The following is an 18,763-nucleotide window of genomic DNA, read 5'->3' as shown; positions in this document are numbered from 1 at the left end:
ATTTTTGTTTTTTGTTTCTTGCCCATTTTACCTTAAATTGAAATCTAAGATATCTAAATGATTATAAACTTATATGCTCATTTAAAAGCATTACTATGCATTACTATTATAGTACTTCTAGTACTTCTGTCTCTTAATATCCTTAGCATTCTTTTTTTTTATTTTTTTTTTTTTGAGACAGAGTCTCACTCTGTCGCCCAGGCTGGAGTGCAATGGCGCGATCGTGGCTCACTGCAAGCTCCGCCTCCTGGGTTCACACCATTCTCCCGCCTCAGCCTCCCAAGCAGCTGGGACTACAGGTGCCCACCACCATGCCAGGCTAATTTTTTGTATTTTTAGTAGAGACGGGGTTTCACCATGTTAGCCAGCATGGTGTTGATCTCCTGACCTCGTGATCTGCCAGCCTCGGCCTCCCAAAGTGCTGGGATTACAGGCGTGAGCCACCGCGCCCAGCCAGTACTTCTGTCTCTTAATATCCTCAGTATTCTTTCTTTTTCTTTCTTTTTTTTTTTTTTAATCTCAGCTCACTGCAACCTCCCAGGTTCAAGTGATCTTCCCACCTCAGTCTCCTGAGTAGCTGGGACTACAGACACATGCCAACACACCCAGCTAATTTTTGTATTTTTAGTAGAGATGGGGTTTCACCATGTTGGTCAGGTTGGTCTCGAACACCTGAACTCAGATGATCTGCCCACCTCAGCCTCCCAAAGTGCTGGGATTATAGGCGTGAGCCACTGTGCCTGGCCAGCATTCTTTTTAGTAGGGTTTGTGTATTCCCTTTAGTACAATGAAATCCATACATTCTTACCTTGGGTTTGGAGCCTGTTTGAAGATAAATGATTTTTTCTTTAAAATGCTGTTTTGGTCTCCTTTACCTTTGCCTCGTCTACCTCCAGCTCCTTGCTTTAGGCTAACTGCAGAAGGAGGCCGTAGCAAACATTGCTGTCAGGGCTCCGTCCACAAGTAAAATGAGACGCACACCTTAGTTCTTCTTAAAGGTTGCAGAAAAGTAGCAGTGATTCACATTTTAGTGCACGGCAGAATCACATGGGATGTATTAAAAGTGCAGACTCCTGAATCCCCAGAGATTCTCATTAATTATTGGATTGGGTCTGTGAATCTGCAGTTTTTGTTGTTGTTGAGACAGAGTCCTGCTTTGTCACCCAGGCTAGAGTGCAGTGGCACGATCTCAGCTCACTGCAACATATGCCTCCCAGGTTCAAGTGATTCTCCTGCCTCAGCCTCCCAAGTAGCTGGGACTAAAGGTGCATGCCAGCCTGCCTGGCTAATTTTTGTATTTTTAGTAGCATCCAGGTTTCACCATGTTGGCCAGACTGGTCTCAAACTCTTGACCTCAAGTGATTCCCCCACCCACCTCAGCCTCCCAAAGTCCTGGGATTACAGGTGTGAGCCATCACGCTGGGCCTGAATCTGCATTTTAACATGCTTGCTGATGACCCTGACGCAGGTGGTCCAAAAACCTGAATTTGAGGGACAGATAACTTCACTAGTTCCCTGCCCTTGTAGATACAGTCTCCTATATTTGTATTTTCTATGAACATTCTTTTATGTATTCCAGAAAGCATTGTGCATTGGGGCAACTAATTGTGCCTCAAAATGAGTATAAAGGCCAAAAGGTAAGTTGTGTAGAGATACCATCCTCCCCAGGGTTAGAATTCTTTTATGGGCTGGGTGCAGTGGCTCACACCTGTAATCCCAGCACTTTGGGAGGCCGAGGCAGGCAGACCACGAGGTCAAGAGATCGAGACCATCTGGCCAACATGGTGAAACCCGGTCTCTACTACAAATACAAAAATAAGCTGGGTGTGGTGGTGCGTGCCTGTAGTCCCAGCTACTTGGGAGACTGAGGGAGGAGAATTGCTTGAATTCAGGAGGCAGAGATTGCAGTGAGCCGAGATCGCACCACTGCACTCCAGCCTGATGACAGACTGAGACTCTGTCTCAAAAACAACAACAACAACAAAAAAAACTATTTTTTTTTATGATTGAATTATTACGGCAAAAAGTTAATGGTCAATAAATACATTTTTGTGAACATCTTCCCTACCAGAAGAAGGAAAAGAGCACTGAACTTCCCTAAAATTACTCTTCTATATATATTTTTTTCAGAATTATCTGCAACATACCCCTGTAGAAGAATGTACAAGCAGATTAAGGAAAAAAATAAATGACTCTTCTAGCCAGCCATGGTGGCTCACGCCTGTAATCCCAACACTTTAGGAGGCCGAGGCAGGAGAATCACTTGAGCTCAGGAGTTTGAGACCAGCCTGGGCAACATAGTGAGATCCCATCTTTACAAAAAATTATTTAAAAAATTAGTCAGGCATCATGGAGTATGTGTGTAGTCCCAGCTACTCAGGAGACTGAGACGGGAAGATTGCTTGAGCCCAGGAGTTTGAGGCTGAAGTGAGCTATGATCACAGCATTGCACTTCAGCCTGGGTAACAGGGAGACCCCGATCTTAAAAAAAAAAAAAAAAAAAAAAAAGACTATCCTAAATATATATGTATATATATGTGTGTATGTCCATATAGTATGTGTATGTCATATATATAGTAGATACTGTGTATATACACTGTGTAATTTTGTACCAAAGATAGTAATTGAAATGTTCTCTCTAGTACATGGTACCCCTCTGTGAAAACTTGTCTTTGCCATGCAGTTAAATTTCTTTTTGTGCATTTGGTGTCTGTCATTCTGTACTTTGCCCATGTTTCTGTGTTTCACTCATAATTTAAGTAAAATTTCCTAACAGTTCTCCATTTAAAACTAGGGATAATCTTTTCCTCCCTTCAACGTGGGAATAAAGTAGCTCATTTTGACATACTTAAGTAAAAGGATAAAAACAGTTGGAAGACTCTGGGAAATGTGCACCATGTAGCATACTGTGGATTCCTTTGTTTCCCAGTCATCTGTCCTCCTGAAGTGCTAATGAAGCCGCTGGTATAAAATGGATGGCTATAGTGAGTATGAGTCAGCCCATAATCTATAAAACCAGTCTAAGTGCCTGTGAGCTAGATTAACATCAATTTTGTTTTATGATCATCTAAAAACAAATGACATGAGATATTTGCTGAGATTTTACTCTAAAAATCCACAGTAAAGTGGATCCCCTTGTCTAGTAACAGTTAAATTATATCCCACTTGGGGATTTCTGGGAATTTATAAGTTATTTAATTAATTCAAAATTCCGCACTGCAGTAGGACAATTTCCTCTCTAGTAAACAATTGTAGTAAAAACAATTCCATGCACAAAGTAAATTGAGGTATTGAGAAACAGTTTTCACTATTATAAAGAATGAAATAAGGATAAGGAGACCCACTGGGGCTTAGTTCCAATTTCATGTAGCATTTTCTCATTCATTTGTTGGACTTATTCTGCCAAAATGTATTTTATTTTAATATAACTCAATTTAATTTTTACCTCTCATGAAGAGACTAGGATATTATAACATTCAACCACATATTGGTGATCCTCTTCTATTACGGTCCTATCTGCTGAAATTGTTATGTAGCTATTTTTTTGCAAAATATATTAAGACATTCTAGATTTTTAAAGTGGTTCTTTAGTAGTTAAATTTAATTAGACTTAATAGACTAACCGAAAGGAATAGTAGTACAAATACAAGGTGATGTGCCTTTAAATAAGAAACAGCATTGTACTTATAGGAAAATAGGGAAAAATTTAAAAAACGTCTTGCAATGAAATTCCCATTTGGAGTTGTCAAATTTCCCCAGATTATAATTGTTCTCTCCTGGTGTCTTTATATCAATAGTTCCCTGAGAATATTCACTTAAGTTTTTCCTTATATTATTTTGGCTAAGTTTTATAAGGTATATAATCTTTTACAAAATGCCATGTACTTTCCTTGCCACATACAATAATAGTCAAGGTTTTTGGTTTTGTATCATAATCTTTAAAGAAAACTAAGCAGCCTACTAAAGTTAATTGATTCTTACATTAAGACTGTGCAGTAAATCAACTCACTCCTTGGATTTTTTTTCCTAATGCTTTATTGCTATGGCAATAATATCTTCAAAACTGTTAACTCTTTACTTCTTACCTGTTTTCCTCAGCTAGTGAGTGTTCAATGGTTATCTAATATTTCTTTTTTAGGGGGTGGGGTTATTTTATTTTTTTAAAGTTAATATGTAGTACATTTTTTTTTTACAGTTCAATAAATTTTGGTATATTCAGAGTTGTGCAACCATCAACACAATTACTGTTAGAACATTTCATCACCTCAAAAAGACATGCCCGTGCCCATTAGCAGTTACTCCTCACCTTCCCTTACTTCCCCAGCCCTAAGCAATCACCAGTCTACTTTCTCTATGGATTTGCCTAGTCTGGACATTGTCTAGTACTTCTTTTTTTTTTTTTTTTTTTTTTTTGAGACCGAGTCCGCTCTGTCACCCAGGCTGGAGTGCAATGGCGTGATCTCGTCTCACTGCAAGCTCCGCCTCCCTGGTTCACGCCATTCTCCTGCCTCAGCCTCCCGAGTAGCTGGGACTACAGGCACCCGCCACCAGGCCGGCTAATTTTTTGTATTTTTAGTAGAGACGGGGTTTCACCGTGTTGGCCAGGATAGTCTTGATCTCCTGACCTCGTGATCTGCCCCTCTCGGTCTCCAAAAGTGCTAGGATTACAGGCATGAGCCACCGCGCCTGGCCTGTCTAGTACTTCTTAAAACTCAGTCCCTTCTTTGTATACAGGGTAAGGCTAAACAGATTATCTGATAAATTCATTTGATGGTAAGATAATTTCCACCTTTAATTTTTATTTTAATATGATAGGTGCTTTTTGAAATTCAAAGGTGAACAAGACACTGATTGCAGCTCTACAGGATCTAGAACCAGCAGTACAAGGGATATAATAAAAATAGTAAAAACCCAGGGCTAGGTTTATGATTAAGGGTAGAAAGTCCATGAAAAGGAAAGTGAAAAATAATCAGGAATTTAAATACTAAAATATTTTCATGTATCTAGATTATTCCCAATTCTCTTAAAGTCAGGCGATTCATCTGACATGAAATAAACTAATACTAGTTTTTCCATGGTTCATGGAAAATACAAGGATGCCTCAAACAAAATATTCTTTCTCTAGAGTCAGAGAAATTTCATACATGGAATCACTGGGGATTTTTGTTTTGTTTGAAACTAACAAAACAAACTCTGTCTCCCAGGCTGGACTGCAATAGTGCAGTTATACCTCCATTCCAACTTCTGGGCTCAAATAATCTGCAGGCACGCGCCACCACGCCGGGCTACTTTTAAAATTTTTTGTAGAGACGGGGGTCTGGCTATGTTACCCATGCTGATCTCAAATTCCTGACCTCAAAAGGTCCTCCCACCTTGCTTTCCAAAGTGCTGAAATAACAGTTGTGAGCTGCCATACCTGGCCAGGAATCCTTTAATCACTCATAGCATGAACGAAGACTTCCTTTAACTGAACGCCAATCTACAGCAATTTAAGCAGACTTTGTTTAGTTCTCTGAAGAATTAGAAAATTGCAACTTTTGTTTAAAGTTTTATATTATTAATATTTTAAGTGAGCAGTGGTCTTGCAATTGCAGATACAAGAGAATCAACTTTTACAATTCTGGATAAGCCTTCAACTGTTAAAAAGTAGCTTCAGATGTCACTAGAATATTAAAAAGCCCAATTTAAAAACTGCATAAAATGAAGTGGGCCTTTTCCACACATATAAACTAGAAAAAAAAAAAAAAAAAAGAGTTCGGTTGAAATTCCCAAGTCTGACTCCTCTAGGCGGCTCTTGGATGATAACTAGACCAGGTCTCAGCAATTCCCCTTTAAATTATCCATATAATTGGCTAAACCCACAGATGACTCCTAGAAGTGTAGGAATGAGTGTGAAGCATACATATTTGGTTTTAAAGCTAGGTCTAAAACATTCATGAACTCTATCTTATTTAAAATGTATTAGGATTCATTCATTAAGATGACATACTTGAATTATTGAACTTATAAACCCATCACCCAATAATAATGAATAGGACCTTACAACTTCCCTTTGCCAAAATACAATTTATGGTTCTCTAAATTATATATTTAAAGGGCTTGATGGATCATTTCATTTCTAAAAATAATTTAAAAATAGATGTTAACAACCTAAAACCTATTTGTGTTGCTTAATATGAACAGTAATTCTGTAAATTGATTTAAGGACATTCTAAAGGTCTATTACTATGGTAACCAAATTCAGAAAACTAACCTCCTAAACACAGTTGTCACAGGATTAAGGCAGGTGGCTGACTAATCTTGACTAGTGCTTTTCTTTCTCATCTTTCCGTGGCTTCTCTGTCAGCTTCTTTGTTTGGTTCTCATAAGATTATACATAAAGCAATTATGCAGGCTTTCTTACCCATACATAAGTGCCTCATTCACACAGCACTGTCTGTGGTTCATTCCCGTGAGGTTTGCCCAGTGACAGGTCTTTTTTCCTCCTCCCATTATTATACACTGAAAGAAGTACTAAGTGGAAAATACCTCTATATGCAATGTGTTAAAGGCATTTCGCAATTACACCTACGGCACTTTTAGCTCCTCAAAATCTATGCATAGGGTTCTTTAGTCAATCAATAACACTGTTTAGAAGACAAGGCAAAATTGTCATATATAATTTTTTAATGGTTTAGGTTTGGGTAACCCTCATTTATGACTATTTAAGAAAATATTTTTAATAAAAGGAAGTTTTGAGAGAGATGGCCATCTTTTAAACTTGCTTACATTTCCTAATATGTCAGATCCGTGTATTTTTTTGTATAACCTTTGGTTACCCTGACAGCAACATATAATCAATGTCTACTTATATTACCTCTATACTTTATTTCCTTGCTTGTTTCCAACATCTTGAGAGGAGAGGCTATGATGTTCTTTTTATTTTTTATTTTTTTGAGACGGAGTCATGCTCTGTTGCCAGGCTGGAGTGCAGTGGCATGGTCTCGGCTCACTGCAAACTCCGCCTCCTGGGTTGAAGCGATTCTCCTGCCTCAGCATCCCAAGTAACTGGGATTACAGGAACATGCCACCACGCCCGGCTAATTTTTGCATTTTTAGTAGAGATGGGGTTTCACCATGTTGGCCAGGCTGGTCTTGAACTCCTGACCTCGTCATCCACCCACCTCAGCCTCCCAAAGTGCTGGGATTACAGGCGTGAGCCACCGCGCCCGGCCCCCTTTTTTATTCTTGTAGCAAGAGTGCAATTTTTGGTACATGTGTCAGATAAATGTTTCTTACTGGTATGTTGAAGAGGTTCTACAAATAGACTGTGCATTTGTATTTCCTAAATAATGGGTCTAGTTGAGTCTACACCAGGACATTTGGTTCCTTGGAGGCAATAAGATTTGTGCTCCTAGACTTTCACATCTGCCTATGAAGGAAAAACTGCTATAGGACTTGCTGTTCTATTGTGAACAACTAGAAAATGGAGCAAAATGCACGAAACAATTGTCAGACATTGGACAACAGGCAGAGCATTTGTTTCCTTTCTCTTGTGATCCTCAAGAGATGGGAAACAAATGAGACAAACAACCACCCATCTTTCTGCTTGGAGGCAAAGAGAAGGGACAGTGATATGGTTTGGCTGTGTCTCCACTCAAATCTCAACTTGAATTGTATCTCCCAGAATTCCCACCTGTTGTGGGAGGGACACAGGGGGAGGTAATTGAATCATGGGGGCCAGTCTTTCCCTTGCTATTCTCATTATAGTGAATAAGCCTCATGAGATCTGATGGGTTTATCAGAGGTTTCTGCTTTTGCTTCTTCCTCATTCTTCTCTTGCCGCCACCAGGTAAGAAGTGCCTTTTACCTCCCACCTTTCACCTCCCATCTGTGGCCTCCCCAGCCATGTGAACTGTAAGTCCAATTAAACCTCTTTTTCTTCCCAATTTCAGGCATATCTTTATCAGCAGCATGAAAATGAACTAATAAAGTAAATTGGTACCTATAGAGTGGGGCGTTGCTGAAAATATACCTGAAAATGTGGAAGTAACTTTGGAACTGGGTAACAAGCAGAGGTTGGAACAGTTTGGAGGGTTCAGAAGAAGATAGGAAAATGTGGGAAAGTTTGGAACTTCCTAGAGACTTGTTGAATGGCTTTGACAAAATGCTGATAGTGATATGAACAATAAGGTCCAGGCTGAGGTGGTCTCAGATGGAGATGAGGAACTTGTTGGGAACTGGAGCAAAGGTGACTCTTGTTATGTTTTAGCAAAGAGACTGGCAGCATTTTGCCCCTGCCCTAGAGATCTGTGGAACTTTGAACTTGAGAGAGATGATTTAGGGTATCTGGCAGAAGAAATTTCTAAGCAGCAAAGCATTCAAAATGTGACTTGGGTGCTGTTAAAAGCATTCTGTTTTAAAAGGGAAACAGCATAAAGTTCAGAAAATTTGCAGCCTGACAATGCAGTAGAAAAGAAAAATCCATTTTCTGAGGAGAAATTCAAGCCTGCTGCAGAAATTTGCATAAGTAGCAAGGAGCCTAATGTTAATCCCCCAGACCATGGGGAAAATGTCTCCTGGCCATGCCAGAGACCTTCACGGCAGCCCCTCCCATCCCAGGCCAGGAGGCCCAGGAGGAAAAAGTGATTTTGTGGGTCGGGTCCAGGGTCCCCATGTTGTGTGCAGCCTAGGAACTTGGTACCGTGTGTCCCAGCCACTGCAGCTGTGGCTGAAAGGGGCCAATGTACAGCTCAGGCTGTGGCTTCAGAGGGTGGAAGCCCTGGCTTTGGCAGCTTCCACATCGTGTTGAGCACTAGAACAAGGCCCAACACCAACACTCTTTAAAGCAACACAAAAAATAAGTTAATCACTCAACAACATAAAATTCACAAAGCCTGACATCTGAATTGTAAGACTGGCACAGAAACAGGAGATCAATCAATCATCAACAACAGACTAAAAATGGACAGAAATTATGAAGTTAGCATACATGGTCTTTAAAACAGCTATTAAAATATTATAAATATGATCAGGGATTTAAAGAAAAATACATATGAAAGGAATGTGTAATATAAAAAGAACCAAACTGGCGGCCAGGCACGGTGGCTCACGCCTGTAATCCCAACACTTTGGGAGGCCGAGGCGGGTGGATCACGAGGTCAGGAGATCGAGACCATCCTGGCTAACACAGTGAAACCCCATCTCTACTAAAAAAAAATACAAAAAATTAGCTGGGCATGGTGGTGGGCGCCTGTAGTCCCAGCTACTCGGGAGGCTGAGACAGGATAATGGCGTGAACCCAGGAGGCAGAGCTTGCAGTGAGCCGAGATCATGCCACTGCACTGCAGCCTGGGTGACAGAGCAAGACTCCACCTCAAAAAAAAAAAAAAAAAAAAAAAAGAACCAAACTGAGCTTCAAAAAGGAAAAATACATTACTGCTATAAAAATTTCACAGATGATAGCAGATTAGAGGCTACAGGAGAAAATATAACTAAATTTGAACAAATACCAAGCAAAATTATTCAAAATAAAGCACAGAGAGCAGAGACTAAAAGCAGAAGAGCAGACTCTCAGTGATGTATGGAACAATATGAAGTGGCCTAACATATGTGTAATCAGAGTTCCTGAATTTGTGAGGGGAAGGATACACTGGATAAAATATTTGAAGAAATAATGGCCCAAAATTTAAGGGGAATGATAAACCTACAGATCCTAGAAACTCAATAAAGCCTAGGTGGGATAAACACAGAAAAGAACATACCAAGATACATCATAATCATACTCCTCAAAGCCTGAAATAAAGAGAAAAATCTTAAAAGTAGCCATAGGAAAAAAGATATAAGCAGGGGAAGAAAAGTAATCAAATACAAACTTTTCTTCAGAAATTATGCAAGCCTTATGGCAATGTCTTATGAAAACTGAATGGTTCCTTTAAAGTGCTGAAAGAAAAATGTTCTCAACCAAAAAATTACATACTCAGCAAAAATATCTTTCAAAACTAGAAATGAATCAGTGAGGTGAGAAGACAACCCACAGAATGGGAGAAAATATTTCCAAATTATCCACCTGACAAGGGATTAATACTCAGAATATACAAGGAATTCAAATATCTCAACAGCAAAACAAATAAACAAACAAATAATCCAATTTAAAAATGAGCAAATAATCTGAATAGATATTTTTAAAAAGAAGACATACAGATGGCCAATAAGTATATGAAAATATGCTCAACATCTCTAATCATCAGGGAAATGCAAATCAAAATCACAATGAGGTATCATCTCACCCCAGTTAGAATGGCTGGTATCAAAAAGACAAAAAAATAACAAATACAGGCAGAAATGCAGAGAAAAGGGAACTCTTCTATACTGTTGATGGGAATGTAAATTAGTACAGCCATTATGGAGAAGAGTACAGGGGTTTCTCAAAAAAACTGAAAAAGAATCACCATATGATCCAGCAATCTCACTACTGGATGTATATCCAAAGGATTAAATCAGTGTCTCAAAGAGATATCTGCACCCCCAAGTTTATTGCAGCACTGTTCACAATAGCCAAGATGTAGAATCACCTTAAGTGTCCATCAACAGATTAATGGATCAAGAAAATGTGGTAGGGGTTGTGCACAGTGGTTCACACCTGTAATCCCAGCATTTTGGAAGTCTGAGGGGGGTGGATTGCTTGAGCACAGGAGTTTAAGACCAGCCTGGACAACATGGCAAACCCCATTTCTACAAAATATAGAAAACTTAGCCAGGCATGGTGGCACAGGCCTGTAGTCCCAGCTACTAGGGAGGGTGAGGTGGGAGGATCACTTGAACCTGGGAGGCCCAGGCTGCAGTGAACCATGAATGTGCCACTGTACTCCACCTGGGAAACGGAGTGAAACCCAGTCTCAAAAACAAAAAATTGTTGCTTATAGGAGGCTATCCTTTGCACTGTAGAATGTTCAACAGCATTCCTGGTCTTTATAAACTAGATGCTAGTAGAGACTTCCTCGGCCTCTGCCATTGTGACAACCAAAAATGTCTCCAGACATTGCCAAATGTCCCCTGGGTACAAAATTGCCCCTATTTGAGAAACACTGATTAAAACACTCCAATTAAAATTTTTTAAAAGTCATATTGAATGAAAAGCAAGATCCAATTATATTCTATCTACAAAATCCCACTATAAAGACAAACATAGTTTAAAAGTAAAAGGATGAAAAAATGTACTATGCAACCACTAATCAGGAGGGTGACTTTGTTAGTATTAGACTAAGTAGACTTCAGGACAATAAATATTATCAGAGAGAAAAAAGAGACATTTTAAAATAATTCATAGCAATTCTAAGTATGTATATACTTCATAACACACCCTCAAAATACAAGATGCAAAAACTGACAGAACTAAAAGAAATAGAAAGATCCACAAATACAGTTCAAGGCTACAGCAATCCTCTCTTAGTAACTGATAGAACAAATATGGAAAAAAAAAATCTATAAGGAATAGAAGACTTGAACAATGCTATCAACAAACTTGATCTAATTGATTTTTATAAAACAGTACCCTCAACAACAGCAGAATACACAGGTTTTTCACACACACATGGAAAATTCACCAAGATGGTCTATAGCTGGGCCATAAAACAAAAATACCCATGGGGAAAAGAAATATGAGAACTTAGAAAATATGAAAATGAAGTGAAATAAAATGAATGAAAATGAAAATACAACATGTGATATGAGGAAAATGGCTTCCTAAAAGATATCTACATCCTAATTTCTGAAATTTGTGATGTTATCTTATATGGCAATAAAAAGGACTTTATGGATATGATTAAGTTAACGATCTTGAGATGGGAAGATTATCCTAGATTAGCAGCCAGTCCCTAAATGCAATCATAGGTATCCTTATGAGGGAGGCACAGGAAGATTTGATCACAGAGAGTTTTGAAAGCTATGTGAAGACAGAACAGAAAGAGAGATTAGAAGATGCTGGCCTAGAAGATTGCAGTGATGTGGCTACAAGCCAAGGAATGCTGGCAGCCACCAAATGCTGACAGAAGCAAGGAACAGATTCTCCCCTAGAGCCTCTGGATGGTGCCAGATCCTGTCAATACATTGAGTCCATCCCAGTAACACTGATTTCAGACATCTGACTTCCAGAACTGTGAGGAAATGTTTGTGTTGTTTTAAGCCACCAAGTTTGTGGTAATTTGTTACAGCAACCAGAAGAAACTGATACATAACATATCAAATTTGGAGGATGATGCTAAAGCAGTGCTTAGAGGGGAATTTATACCTTTATATACTTATATAAAGTTTATTTTTAAAGGAAAAGGTTTATTCCTACATATACTTTGAAAAGACAAAGAATCTAAGATCAATAATCTAAGTCCAAAGAAGCTAGAAAAAGAAAAGCAAATTAAACTCAAAGTAAATAAAAGAAAGTTTAAACAATAGAGAAAATCAATGAAACTGAAAATTGGTTCCTCAAAAAGATCAAAGGAATCAATAAATCTCTACTGGACTAATCCTTAAAAAGAAAAAGACACAAATTACCTGGAGAAATGCAGAGGAGGAGACACTGCTACAGATGCTATGAATAATAAAGGGATAATAAAGAAATACTATAAATTATTTTTCCAATAAATTCACCAACTCACATGTAATGGACAATTTCTTTGAAAGACATAATTTATTGAAATTGACTTGAGGACAAAGGAAAAACCTGAATAACCATATATCAATTAAGAAATTTATTCATAATTTAAGATATTTTCACAATCAAAACTGCATTCCAGGTTGATGAAGTCATTGGCAAATTCTATCAAATACTCAAGGAAGGAAAAATACCAGTCCTACAAATACTCAGAAAACAGAAGAGATGGGCACACTTACCAGCTTATATTATGAAGTCAGTATCACCTATATACCATAACCAAAAAAGAATACTACATATCAATCTATATGCCAATATCTCTCATAAAAATAGGTACAAAAATGTTTTGCAAAATATTAGCATATTCAACCTAGAAATATATAAGAAAGATAATGCAGCATAACCAAATTGAGATTTATCCCCCAAATGCAGTTAAACATTTAAAAATCGATTAATGTATTTTACCATATTTACAGGATAGAGGATAAAAAGCATTTGATCATCTTAATAGATGCAGAAAAAGCAGCTGACAAAATTCAACACTGATTCATCATTAAAAACAAACGAAAAAACAAAACTCTCAGCAAAGTAGGAAAATAAGGAAACTTCCTCAACATGATAAATGGTATCTATAAAAAAACTCTACAAATAATATCATACTTAGTGGTGAATCACTGAACTTGTTTGTTCTCACTGTTCCTCTTTAGCATTAAGTAGGTCCTAGCAAATGCGATAAGATATGGAAAAGAATTAAAAGGCAAATAGATTGAAAAGGAATAACTAAAAATGTATTTTTAGTCAACATGATTGAGTACAGAGAAAATTCTAATGAATGATGAAAAAGTTAATAGAATTCGTAAGCATATTTAGTAAAGTTGTAGGATATAAGATCCATATACAAAAACCAATTGTATTTTTATATTCTAGCAATGAACAATTGACAAATAAAATTTAAAATGATTAGTTACAATAACACCCCAAAACATGAAATAACTATTAAATAAAATATGTCCAAGACCTGTATGCTGAAAACTCTAAATATTTGCTGAGAAAACCTACAGACAACCTAAAAAAATGGAGAAATATATCATGTTCATAGATTGGAAGACTCAATATTCTTAAGATGTAAATTCTCAAATTGGTCTATAGATTGAATGTGATTCCAGTCAGCATTTTGTATAGGAATTGGCACGCTGATTCTAAAATTTATGACCAAGTGCAGAGTACCTAGAATAGCCAAAACAGTTCTGAAAAAGAACAAAGTTGGAAGACTTAAGCTGCCTGACTTAAAGACTTAATATAAATCTACAGTAATCAAGAGAGTGTAGTACTGGTGTAAGAATAAATACATAGCCAGGCACGGTGGCTCACGCCTGTAATCCCAGCACTTTCGGAGGCCGAGGTGGGCAGATCGCCTGAGGTCAGGAGTTCAAGACCAGCCTGACCAACATGGAGAAACCCCTTCTCCACTAAAAATACAAAATTAACTAGGTGTGGTGGCACATGCCTGTAATCCCAGCTACTTGGGAGGCTGAGGCAGGAGAATCACTTGAACCCAGAGGGTGGAGGTTGCAGTGAGCCAAGATTATGCCATTGCACTGCAGCCTGGGCAACAAGAGTGAAACTCTGGCTCAAAAAAAAAAAAAAAAAAAGAATAATTATATAGACCAATAGAATGGAAGAGACAGTTGAGAAATATACCTACATTTATATGGCAAATTGACTTTTGTCAATAGCAAGGTAAATCCTGGGAGAGAACAAATGGTGCTGGAATGATTGAATAATCACATAAATAAACTTGGAATTTTACCTCTCTTTATTCAAAAATTTACTTGAAATGGACCATGGTCTTAACATAAGAGCTAAAAATCTATACATCTCTGGATGTAAACATAGAAGAAAATCTTTGCAACCTTGGAGTAGGCAAAATTTCTTAGATAGGACATAAAAAGTATTAACTATAAAAGAAAAAATATTGATAAATTGAGCATAACAAAATTAAAATCTTCTCTTCAAAAGACACCACTAATAAAATGAAATGGTGAGCCATATGCTGAAAGAATATATTTGTAATACATAAATATGATAAAGAACTTGTATCCAGATATAAGGAATTCTTAAAATGTAATAATAATACTAATTAAAAATACAAAACTTTTTAAACAGGCAAGACACTTAAACACTTTCCAAAAGAACATATATTAATGGCTAAGAAGTATAGGAAAAGTTGCTCACCATCATTAATCAGCAAAGAAATATAGGCTGGACATGGTGGTTCATGCCTGTAATCCCAGCACTTTGAGAGGCTGAGGCAGGTGGCTCATGAGGTCAAGAGATCAAGATTATCCTGGCCAACATGGTGAAACCCCATCTCTACTAAAGATACACAAATTAGCTATGCATGGTGGTGTGTACCTATAGTCTCAGCTACTCAGGAGGCTGAGGCAGGAGAATTGCTTGAACCCAGGAGGCAGAGGTTGCAGTGAGCCAAGATTGCACCACTGCACTCCAGCCTGGAGACACAGTGAGACTGTGTCTCAAAAAAAAAAAAAAAAAAAAAAGAAAGAAAGAAAGAAAAAAAAAGGCAATATAAATGAAAACCACCAGGAGATGCCAATACACATTTGTGAGAATGGATAAAATTTAGACGACTGACAATAGCAACTGTTGATAAGGATGTGGAGCAACTGGAACTCTCATATATTTCTGATATAATGTAAAATGGTAAAAAACCACTTTGGAATACAGTTTGGCAACTTTTTATAAATTTAACTATACACCTGACATATGACTCACCCACTTCACTCTTAAGTATTAGGTTGGTTGGTGCAAAAGTAATTGGGGTTTTTGCCATTTTAAAAACAGTAATGGCAAAAACTGCAATTACTTTTGCACCAACCTAATGTTTACCCTAGAGAAATGAAAACCTACACTTACATAAAACTTGTAGACAAATATTATTAGCAGCTTTATTCATAATTGTTCCAAACTGAAAACACTATTAGTATCTGTGGTCATCACTGATTGTACCCTCCAGACCTGTTCAGCAGACAGCCTCTAGCTATAATCTCCTTCTGCCTCAGCTGCAGAGTAACCTCTGTAGAGAGCATGTCCTACTCAGGGCAGAAGAGAAAAAAGGAAATCTGTTATACTCTTATTTCTTAGCTCTTAAGTCTCTGAATATGACTATATACTCTTATTTCTTAGCTCTTAAGTCTCTGAATATGACTAGATGGAATATAAACGACTGTGTAACAGTTGCAAGTCATTTAAGACATTTTTTCTTCCTTGCAAGCTAGCTCATGGAAATCTTATAATTTACTCAAAGTTAAACCTCACATAATTGATAGAGGCCAATGATTAAAGCCCTTATTGATATTTCGTGGTGTTCCCTGCATTTGTTGGACGGTTCTATTCTCTTATCTCTATTTATGCAGCTCAAATAATAGTAGGGACTGTCTCTTGGATACAAAGCAGAGACAAAATAAATGTATTGCTGCTGGTTTTTCTTTTTTTAGACGGAGTTCTCACCCAGGCTGGAGTGCAATGGCACGATCTTGGCTGACTGAAACCTCCGACTCCCTGGTTCAAGCTATTCTCCTGCCTCAGCCTCCCGAGTAGCTGGGATTACAGGCACGCACCACCACACACAGCTAATATTTGCATTTTCAGTAGAGCTGGGGTTTCATCATGTTGGCCAGGATGGTCTTGATCTTCTGACCTCGTGATCCACCCACCTCGGTCTCCCAAAGTGCTGGGATTACAGGCGTGAGCCACCAGGTCCAGTCATCGTTACTGTTTAATAAGCGTTCATAGTGCCATATAATAAGGTTCTCCATGCAGACCCTGGGGAAAGCAGGTGTCTTTCAATCTCAATGTGTTCCTGGGCTCCTGGCCTCACAGCTCCTGTGGCTGTGTAGGGACAAACCAACAGGCTTCAAAGATTTCAGGCCAGGCAGGCAGGTTGGCAGTATCCCCTATCTGTGTATTGAGCATATAGCTGCCTCCAAGGGAGCACCGTGGGGTGCAAGTGCCATCCTTTACACCACAAATGACATATACTGGCTACAGGAAGGCATAGGATTGCATTTGCCTTTCTAGTAGTGGTGTACTCTTAAACTAGACATTTAAAACAGTGACTCTGGCTGGGCACAGTGGCTCACGTCTATAATCTTAACACTTTAGAAGGCTGAGGCAAGAGGATCATTTGAGTCCAGGAGCTTGAAACCAGCCTGGGCAACATAGTGAGACCCCATTTCTACAAAAATATTTTTTAAAGTAGCTAGGCATGGTGGCGCATGCCTGTAGTACCATCTACTCAGGAGGCTGAGGTAGGAGGATCACTTGAGCCTAGGAGGTAGAGACTGCAGTGAGCCACTTCCCTTGAGGCTGGGTGACAGAGCAAGATCCCATCTCAAAACAAACAAAAAATAAAACAGCGACTCTCAGACTTTTTTTTAAAAAAAATTATTTTTATTTTAAGTTCTGGGGTATATGTGCAGGACGCGCATATTTGTTATATGGGTAAACATGTGTCACGGTGGTTTGCTGCACCTATCAACCCATCACTTAGGTATTAAGTCCAGCATACATTAGCTATTTTTCCTAATGCTCTCCCTACCCACACCCCCACGGACTTTCAGACTTTAATGTGCAAGAGAAACAACTAAAGAGCTTGACAAAATGCGGGTTCCCTGGCTCCAGCCCCAAAGACTCTGAATTCCATAGATTTGGGCTGGAACCCAGGAATAAGCCCGCTAGAAATTTCTAATATTAATTATTTAGACTCATTGGCTACAGTTTTCTTGGCTAAACTAAATGAACAATAAAGTACCTTTGTGCTCCAAGAGTCTATGAACCAGTACTGTATTCTGCAGTACCTACCTACATCAGCTTCCTCAGCCCTTTCCCGCTATCCGTTCACTCATATGTCAGACTGTAAGCACAGGCTCAGCATATAAAGGGCGTGGTTTAAAAAAGTCTCCCCAGCACCCAGACTCCCTGTTCTGCTCCCTGGTGGCATCTACTATTACAGTTTCTTACGTACTCTTCCAAAGATATTCTATGCATTTACAAAAATAAGTACAGACTATATATATATTTTTTCCCACAAATAACACACAAAACGCTCTGCACCTAGCTTATTTTTCTTTAGTTAGTATAGGTTGGAAATAGTTTTGTATTAGCACATAAAGATCATTCTCCTTTTTTAAAGGAAGCTGGATAGTAGAGGCAGGCGGATTGCCTGAGCTCAGGAGTTTGAGACCGGCCTGGGCAACATGGTGAAACGCCATCTCTACTAAAAATCATAAAAATTAGCGAGGCTGGTGGCGCGGGTCTGTAGTCTCAGCTACTTTGGGAGGCTGAGGTACGAGAATCACTTGCACCCGGGAGACGGGAGGCAGGAGGTGGAGGTTGCAGTGAGCCGAGATCTTGCCACTGCATTCCAGCCTGGGCGACAGAGCAAGACTCAAAATGTTTTGATTTTTGTTAATCTGGCTGGTGGAAGATGCTACCCCACATGTTTGATTTGCAGTTAAGTGAGCCTGAATATCTTTTCATGTGCCAGGGTAGAATTGCATTTATTTTCCTGTGAACCATGTCTTCATATCTTTTGAGACAGTCTTTTCTTATTTACTTATAAAAGATGGAGTTGACGCTGGCATCAACACACACACAGAGACACATACACACACACACACACACACACACACACACACGCACGTCCCTGTACATAAATGAACCCAGATATGGAATCTTGGCTTTGCTACGTGCTGTGTGACCTTGGACAAGTTACTTAACCTCTCTAGGCCACAATGTCCAGGTACCTAGGACAGGGTCTGGCTTACCAACATGGTACAGGACGGCACTTTTTAAACCAGGGACTTGACTTGGACGTGCGAGTCAACAAGGTACGGGACACATTGCTCCCCTGGGAAATCTCGCTTGGGCGCCGAGGCCCGGACGTAGCAACCAAACGTCGGGAAGAGGCGCCGAAAGGATGCTGGGCCTGGCTCCTTAAAGCCCAGGTTCTCCCTTTTGAGAGCCACAACCAAGAAATAAAAATCTAGCAAAGAGGGGGCCACTTTCTGCGGCGAGATCCGCCCTCTCGGCCGCTCCTCCCGCTCCCAGGCC

General features: G+C 39.0%; 1 protein-coding gene across 1 annotated transcript in view; it reads right to left on the bottom strand.

Annotated features, from left to right (window-relative positions):
• Positions 1 to 18,763, bottom strand: part of LOC105475799 (pleckstrin homology domain containing A8) — a 137,357-nt gene that overhangs the window by 117,806 nt on the left and 788 nt on the right. The window lies entirely within an intron of this gene.

This window comes from Macaca nemestrina, chromosome 4 (assembly GCF_043159975.1).
Source record: "Macaca nemestrina isolate mMacNem1 chromosome 4, mMacNem.hap1, whole genome shotgun sequence".
NCBI classification, from domain to species: Eukaryota; Metazoa; Chordata; class Mammalia; order Primates; family Cercopithecidae; genus Macaca; species Macaca nemestrina.
This window is presented reverse-complemented; position numbering and strand designations above follow the sequence as displayed.